Consider the following 8,939-nt stretch of genomic DNA (forward strand, 5'->3'; position numbering starts at 1 on the left):
CTGCTGCTGCACCTCCCGCGGGCACCTGCTAACAGCCCCAACTGCCAGATCCCTCCGCCCCTCCGCACAGGCCTCCAGGAGCTACCTCCGCAGACCTCTGGGTTAACGGTGAGGCGAACACGTGCTGGGTCCTGATTGGCTGCCACGCAGGTGGCGGTTTTGCGTGGGGCGGGGTCTCGAGACCACACCCAAGCCCCACTCTTCTGGTCCTTGCTCCAGGTGCGAATCCTCCCTTTCCAGCATCCTGCAAGGAAAAAGTTGGGACTCCAGCTCTGGCTGGGCCTTAAAGTCGCAAGCCATTCCACCCCTTAGAAGAAAGGTGAGCTTTGAAGGAAAGTCAAAAGGATAAGTCATTTTCCAAATTTTCTTTTGTTTTTTTTTTCAAGTTCTCAGAGAATGTGGCTGGTCCGTGCTAGCTGAGATGAAGCAGGTTCGCCACTTGCTGCGTTATCGCCACGGGACAGGTTAGGAGTCACCCTGTGTCAGACTTCACCACAGATGCAATTGGGGTGACGTGATCAAGTGGGAGTCTCAGTTCTAAGCAGTTGCACGTGATCCACAGGTAGCTAAGCAGGTCCAGCCTGAGTTCATTGACCTTGTTAACAGCCTATTTCCTCGTGGAATCAACGCGCACTCTAGTAAATTCAGTGGGGACATTATAAAATAGAGCAGAGCCCCTCAAGTCGTTCAAACCGCAGGATATACGACAAAGTGACCTTTCCACAGATGGCAAGCTAGCCGTAGCAGGAACTTACAAGTCAAGGCGGCTCCTGACTTGTAGTGTTGAGTTAGCTAAATAAAGGGACGTGGATGGTTTTTTCTCTAGCGTATTTGGCATCTGTCTGGGATTTTACATCATTTTTGCCGTCAAAATATTTGCGTATACAAAAATGAGGTTATCTGGGAGTTAAGAGTGAAATAAAACCATGAAATTCACTCCGGTTTCAAGCTCACTTTAGACACAGCCTAAAGGTGATTTTACGCTAGGTCGTGAGTGCACCTGCACTGTGGGGCCATCCTGTGGGGTCCACTGTGGGATTTCCCACCAGTGACATATCAGTTGTCACAAATGTTTGATTTTTGGAACACTCCAGACTTGGAGGTTTCAGAATAAGAATATTCAATCTATAGACACACGGGGTTCTCACAGGTTTGTTTAAAAGTTCCACTTAGAAAGCAGATAAGCCATTTTACATTTGTTATTGAGGAAGCATACTTGCCAGGAGCTGGGAGGGGGGTGGGGTGATGGCTTCCCAGCCCTATATTCTCCTACTGAATGAAGGGGACAGGCTATATGCCAGGGTTTCCCATGCTGACCTTTGTGTAAAGAGTCTTTGGGTATGGGGGAGCATGCCCCTTAGCCAGCATTCTGGAGGCAGAGGCTGGAGGACTAGGGGAGCAAAACCAGCCTGGTGTGTGCAGAGAAAGAAAGAAAAAAATCTAATCTTGTTCACTCTTAGAAAGTTAATGAGAGGGTTAGGGATTTAGCTAGTGGTAGAGTGCTTGCCTAGCAAGCACAAGGCCCTGGGTTCGGTACCCAGCTCCAAAAAAAAAAAAAAAAGAAAGAAAGAAAGAAAGTTAATGAGAGCTGGGCAGTGGTGGCACAAGCCTTTAATCCCAACATCACTCAGGAGGCAGAGACACGTGGATCTGAGTTCCAGGATAGCCAGGGCTATACAGAGAAACCCTGTCTTGAAAAAAATAAACAACAAAAGAAAGATAATGAGAAAACGTAGTTTAAAAGTATGAAGAACGAATAGATTCATCCTGGATGTTTTTTGTTTGTTTGGGTTTTTTTTTTATTTTGTTTTTGTTGTTGTTGTTTGTTTTTTGTTTTTTGTTTTTTTTTTTTTTTGAGATAGAGTCTGTCTATGTAGCTCTGGTTGGGTTTGAACTCACTACGTAGACCAGGTTCGCCTCGAACCTGCAATGATCCTCCTGACTCTGCAGCCAAAATGATGAGATTATAGACCCAGAGCTTTCCCTTTGTAAGCACTAGAAGTCAAGGAAAAACAACTCAAACTCTTTCACAAGTGACAAGCAAGTTATTCCACAACGCTACCAGCAGATGGTGCTGTAACACAGGAGACTGATCCATTTCCTTTTTTTTTTTTTTTTTTTTTTTTTTTTTTTTTTCTGAACTGGGGACCAAACCCAGGGCCTTGCGCTTGCTAGGCAAGCGCTCTACCGCTGAGCTAAATCCCCAACCCGAGACTGATCCATCTCAAGCGGGAGCAATCTGGTCCTGAAGGGACAGCAGTGGGAGTAATGGCAGCTGTGGAGTGCTGGACAGCTTGATACAGGAAGCACCAAATGGTGAGTTCTAAATACCTGGGAAGTTTTATCACAAGCTACAGGCAATGACCCAGCTCTCCCATCAACAAATGCGTCTGATGTCACAAAGTGCACCTGAGTTCAAAATGCCCAGAGAGAGGAACTCGGGAATCGTTGTAATTGCAACTTTTTCTTCTATATTGTCAACTGACCAGAACCCTCTAAGTATTATTAGGTACAACGATACCTCCACAAATATGGTAGTGCACACCTGTAACCTCAAAATTTAGGAAGCTAAGGCAGGAGGATTGGCAGTTCCAGGCAAACCTGGGGTCACATAGCAAGAACTTGTCCAAACAAAACAAAACGAAACCAAAAAACCCACAAACAAGCAAAACCTCCAAACAATAAACACACAGGAAACAAGTCTGGTGTGGTGTGGTGTGGTGGTGTATTACCTTTAATCTTAGTTCTTGGGAGTAGATCTGCAGGGTGCAGGAACCTTATTGGGAGAAACCCTGCCTTGGTGTATCGGGAGTTCCAGTATAGGCGAAGGGTGATGGCGGGTGGGCACTGTGGGAATCTCAGATAGACAGCAGAAATGGAAGACCTTTGTCGCGGAGGTATAGGGGTGCAACTGGAATGAAGAGGGAGTTCGTTCATCAAAAGAGACCCATGGACTTAAACTACGATATTTTCTCACAGATGTATTTGAATTTTATTTACGCAGTTATGAATGCTGTGAGGTTTTAAATGTCATTCCTTAAGTGTGGCCTCGTTCTCGTTATCCCTCTCGTTTCTTTTCTGTGAAAACCGCTCTTTCTTCCTTACTGGAGACTTGACCTTTCAAATCAAGGGGAAACGCTCTTCCGAACCAAGCAGATGTGAGTCCGGCATGAGATTTCTGTACTGGTTACACTTCCTTTGCTGTGATAGGACACCATAACCAAAAGCACCTTAAAGAATTATTTTGGCTTATTTAGATTTTAGTTCCAGAGAGAGAAAGAGTCTCCTCGTGGAGGGGAAGACATGGCAACAGGCAGGGAAATCATGGTGACAAGAACAAGAAACTGGTTGATCACAGTTTTTTCTTTTTATTTGCATACCGGAAGCAGAGAGAGAACAGACCATACAACCCCGCTGGACTATAAACCCTAAAGCCCACCACTAGGGGCATACTTCCGCCAACAAGGATCCACCCACTGAAGGCTACACAACCTCTCCAAACAGCGCCACCTACTGGGGAACCATGTGTTCGAGCACAAGAGCCAAGGGGGACATATCTTATTCAAATCCCAGTACCTTACAAGTTCAGTTCGAATTTGGCTTTCACTAATCCACTTTCAGGGCGACTGTACCCCCATCAGCCCCTAAGGAAAATATAATTATGAAAAGCTAACGTCAGGAGAACAGGCTTGTGAGGCAACCACAGAAATACCCAGTTGTGTGGGTATTATGCAAGGCAGCATAAGCTATGGTGCACGTCATAGCAATTTTCGGTCATTAAAAAGGTGCATGTAGGTGTGTGTCTTTATTATCGTAAAATGGTGCACAGTTGAGCAGTTGCAAATTGCTTTGTGTTACGTGACCTCTTTGGGAAACCTCTCTCCCCATCTTTCCCTCTCCTATCAGGGGGCCCTACTCCATTTCTCTCCTCTCCCTTGGCTTCTTTGCAGACCATCTCTTTTTCTCTCTTGTACCTCTCTTTAGCCATGAACTTAGAGACGCAGCGCATGTGTGAACACACATTGCATGTGAATCTGTAGATCTGGGGGGGACATTGCCCTGGTTCGAGGCGGTGACGGTGACCTTTGCTGCTTACACAATTGCATGTCTATGCGGTTTGAGTTTTGTTTTGTTTTGTTTTGTTTTGTTTTGTTTTGTTTTTTCGGAGCTGGGGACCGAACCCAGGGCTTTGCGCTTGCTAGGCAAGCGCTCTACCACTGAGCCAAATCCCCAACCCTGCGGTTTGAGTTTTGAGGTATGATTCAAAACTTGCTGATTTCTATTTTAGAGCCAGTGCCACTCCAACACACACATCAGCCATAGCATTATCAGAGGCTCGTTGATTTCATTGTAAAAGTTAGGTGTCCTGTCAGGTCAAGCTCTTGGTGACCCTAGGAAGCAAGACATTCAGCACACCCAGGCTGAGCTTCAAAAGAGACTACAGAATGACTTTTCCCAGGGTAATGCTGATCCTGTGTCTGTCCCTGCAGATGAAAACTTCACAAGTTCAGCCACAGCCTCTTGTCTAGAGGCTGCGCTTGCCTTGGGCGATTTCCCTACAGGGGGGACGTTTGTTAAGCAGGAGCCTGCTGGGCTCTCTGGTGGGTCAGGGGGTTAAAGCTACATAAATATGTGGGAATCATCTGTGCCAGGCTTCTTTGGGAAGATAAACAGCAAGGATCATCTAAGCCTTTGGACAACATTATTTAAATGGCCTGCAAAGGGATGGGAGGGGAAGGGGAGGTGTTACGCCCCAGAAAAACCAGGTCGGAATGTGCCCCTGCTCCCCAAAGTCACGGCAAAAGTAGGCGTTGTCTCTGAGTTAAGCCGGTTCAAGGTTGTCTTCTCCTGCCCTTCTCTACTCTACACAGTAGGGTGGAAGGCATGCCTGGGGAGGCTATGGGAGTGTGTGTGGGGGCGGGGAGGGGACTGCCTCCAGGTACCACAGAGCTGGTGTAGCAGGACCACATCATTCGGAGGATAGGAAACCATGTGACTGGTTTTGTGCTCTATGGTGGCTTTGGTGGCAATGTGTTACCCTCTACCTGTACCCCAATCCTTGTCATGTGCCCCTCTGTTACGCATATGACACAAGTACAGATCTGTCCTCCTGTGGCAGCTTCTGAGAAAACCTGAAGTCTACCCAACAGCTTGGCTCTAGAGGGATATCTGGTGACATTCCAGAAAAGCTTGCAGCATGCTGTTTTGTGTAAGAGTTCCCCCCCACCCCCCAACTTCTGCCCTGGGCAAGAGGGTTCAGCCCATAAGTTGCACAACCCCAAGGACCTGAAGTTGAATCCCCAACACTCTTGCAAAAACTGGGGGCAGAGCAAGTCTATAATGCCTGCAACTGGGGAAGACAAGACATGGGGATCTCTGAAGTCAGCAGTCACCCTGGTGTCTTAGGGTTTTACTGCTTCGAACAAGCACGACGACCAAGACAATTCTTTCTTATAAAGGACAGCATTTAATTGATGCTGACTCACAGGTCAGAGATTCAGTCCATTGTCAAGGTGGGAATATGGCAGCATCCAGGCAGGCATGGTGCAGGAGGAGCTGAGAGGTCTACATCTTCATCTGAAGGCTGCTAGCAGAATGCTGGCTTCCAGGCAGCTAGGGTGAGGGTCTTAAAGCCCACACCTACAGTGACACACCCACTCCAAAAAAGGCTACACCTACTTAAACAGGGCCACACCTAATAGAGCCACTCCGTGGGACAAGCATAAAATGGGGGAACTTCCGTTTCTGTGAGACCTGGTCTCACAAGGTAAGGCGGAGGGTGACTGGTTTCCACAAGTGCACACACAGGCAAGTGCATGTGTATACACACATAACAATTTGCCCCACAGAGCTTGTGTTTTTGTAGTCAGTGAGAGTCACTACCAGGGGGGCTTGGGACCATCTGGCTTTCAGAACATTTTCTTTCCAGGGCCACTACCACCATCACTACCTCATCATTTCCTCTTCCTCCTCCTCCTCCTCCTCCTCTTCCTCTTCTTCCTCCTGCTCCTCTTCCTCCTCCTACTCCCTCCCTCCCTCCCCCTGTTCCCTAATAATACCTCATAATGACAATAAGCCCTCTCCTGCTATTGGGAGCCCTTTTTGTACCAGCAGAATCAAGCCGGTGTCTGGAGCACGCAACATCACTGGCAGCAGCTGTGATGGACAAGCCAAGGACTGACAGTGTATTTAGGGTGTGTGGGTAGCAGACAAGCTACTGAAATCCCGTTATACACTCAGTTTTCCTTGGGAAAGTGCTGGGTCTCCAGAGTGGGGTTAAACATGATGAAAGATTTTGAGCACCAACATGACTAAGAACAGAGGCATAAAAATAAGGGCGGGGATGGAATCTTCTCTCTCCCTTAAAGTCGGGTCTCCATTTTCTCTGAACCGAGGTGCCCGAAACTGACATTTCTTCTCTTCCTAAGCCCAATTCCCACTTCCTAATGTGGTAGCCATTATTCCTCCCCCACCCCCCTTTTCCCTAGCAAGCTGAGACTATGCAGGCCTTTGTTTCTCCGAAGACCCTCTAAGAGGACTCTACTCCCCAACCCCCTTTCAGACAACACAATTTGTATGCTCAATACTTACTAGAAAGGTCTATGCAGTACACTTTGTAGGACACTTGTCACAACTGTCTTAGTTCTGTTTCCTTTTGCCACGACATCAGCAAGTTCATGAGAGAGGGGGTTTATTAAACTTTTACCCCTCCAGGTTGTTGGCCATCAGTGTGGGGAAGTGGAGGCTGGAGTTCGAAGCAGTTGCTCGAATCCATGGTCAAACAGCAAGAGAAGGATTGTATGCACACTTAACACACCGCCCTCTTTCTCTTCTCTTATACAATGGAGGACCCAAACCCAGGAAACGTGACCTCCACCTTCAGGCTGAATCTTCCCACTTTGCTTAACATAACCAAGACAACCCCCAAGGACACACACCCATGGGCCGATCTTACCAAAACAATTCTTTACTAAGATTCTTGCCAGCTTATCCTACTGTCAAGTCAGCAAGGCTAATGGTCACACAATGTCTCAGCAGCTCGGAGTCACAGGCAGCCTGCAGTATGGAGTCTTGTGACTAGTTCGAGGCTGGTAACATTGAGCTACACGAGGTCCCACATGCTGGTCAGCTACATATTATATTCACAATTCATACTTTATGAGGACTCTGAATGGAACTAGGCCATGCCATTTGTGCTAACAGTGTTTTCTGGATTCTCCCTCCAAAACTACTGGTTTTTAAGTATACCTATGTGTATGAGTGTCCCTCCCTCCCCATAGCATGTATGTATGCGTACATGTAGTGCCCATGGAAGTCAGAAGAGGGTGCTAGATCCCCTGGAACTGGAGTTACAGACAGTTGTGAGTCACCATGTGGGTGCTGGGAATAGAACCTGGGTCCTCTACAAGAGCAGAAAACACTCGGAACTACTAAGCTATACCTCCTGCCCCTATTTATTTTTAAGAGAGAGGGAGAGAAAGAGAACAAGAACACCATAGTGCATTTGTGCATGTGAGTACGTTGCCCATGATGGCCAGAAGAGGGCGCCAGATCCCCTAGAACTAGACTCTCCAGTGGTTGTGAGCCATCCAACATGAGTTCCAGGCACCAAACTCAGGTCTTCTGAGGACGCATCAAGTGCTCTTAACCACAGAGTCGCCGTTCCACCTCTCAGACCGATTGGTTTTTGAGAAAGGACCTCAGCATATAGCTCGGGCTAGCTTCAGCTCGAACTCGCAAAACTCTTCTGCCTCAGTCTCCCAAAGTGTTGGGATTATGGGCGAGGGTCTCCATGCTCTGCCACTGTCATTTTATCCAACTTGGGCGACCACGAGGCTTCTCATCAAAAAGGGGGAGGGGCACCAAGTGTAAGACAAAAATGTTAGGTGTTCTTGGAATGACATTTTCCCCCCAACTACTTGACAAGGAGGGTATCTGATGCCATGGGTCTCACTGGTGACTCTATCTGGCTAGAAGTGTTCAGGAGAGTGATGGATAGGGTGTGTATAGTGAAGTCCTGGGTTTACAAAAACCCAGAGCTTAATCCTTTCCCTGCTGGAGCCCTTCATTCCTAGTCAGTGGAATCCCTCTTCTCTTCTTAGTCCCTCTGTTTGCAGGCAGCTGTCACCTGGAGGCCACTTGGCCTCCATTTGTCTTCATACAGAGCAGGAAGAACCCAGACTTCACAGCCAGGATGACTCTATGTTATCAGAACTTGGCTTTAAGCTTCTAATGTGCCGTGAGTCTGTTTACGGCAACAAGGAAACTCTAGCAGATGTGCTATGTTTTCCTGAGCTCAGAAATGTTCATCCTCCCTGTGCTCACACCCGATAGAAATCCTGCCCTGCCGCTGCAGAGGAAACTGCAGCATCTAGACGGGGCATTTGGGCTACACTTGGTGGTTTCTCGAGTGTAGACAGGTGGCTTGCACCTTACAGGAAGGTTTAGAAAGGCTAATTGCTCTTGCCCTTCAGGATCCTAGTGCTTTGGTTACAAGCCATTGCAATGGCTTGATGCCTGACTCTTCCCTTCCCTCTTCTCCCCCACCCCACAGTATTGGAATGGAACCCAGGGCCTCATTCGTGCTAGGCAAACACACTTAACACGGAGCTACACCCCCAAGACCTTCCTGCTTTTTATTTTAAAACAAAGATTTGCTAAGTACTTTGGGTTAGCCTTGAACTTACTCTGCCATTCAGGAAGATATTGAAGTGTAGTCCATGTGCTTCAGCCTCCCCTGAGCAGCCCTGGCACGAGCCTGGGTGGGGACTACAACTCCCACCAGGCCCTGCAGCAAGGCCCATGAGTCCTGTACAGCTCCAGCGTATCTGTTAGGCTACTGGGCTAGTGAGCCAAGGAGAAGTAGGTGGCGGCACTGGAGTTACCTAGACCCAGAAATGGAATGCCAAGCCTCCACAAGGAACACTTCTTTGAGCTGC

General features: G+C 47.8%; 1 long non-coding RNA gene across 5 annotated transcripts; it reads left to right on the forward strand.

The window, feature by feature from the left end:
• Window positions 1-104: 104 nt before the first annotated feature.
• LOC108352441 (uncharacterized) lies at window positions 105-3,794 on the forward strand. 5 transcript variants are annotated; one of them, XR_015634788.1, is made up of 4 exons: window positions 105-219; window positions 387-562; window positions 2,159-2,316; window positions 3,390-3,794. It is a non-coding gene; the product is annotated as an uncharacterized LOC108352441 (long non-coding RNA). The 5 variants fall into 5 exon arrangements; XR_015634785.1 differs by having other exon boundaries at window positions 131-219; window positions 3,387-3,794; XR_015634784.1 differs by having other exon boundaries at window positions 131-219; window positions 387-464; window positions 3,387-3,794.
• Window positions 3,795-8,939: the final 5,145 nt, after the last annotated feature.

Source organism: Rattus norvegicus, chromosome 12 (genome assembly GCF_021556685.1).
Source record: "Rattus norvegicus strain SHRSP/BbbUtx chromosome 12, alternate assembly SHRSP_T2T, whole genome shotgun sequence".
In the NCBI taxonomy this organism is placed as follows: Eukaryota; Metazoa; Chordata; class Mammalia; order Rodentia; family Muridae; genus Rattus; species Rattus norvegicus.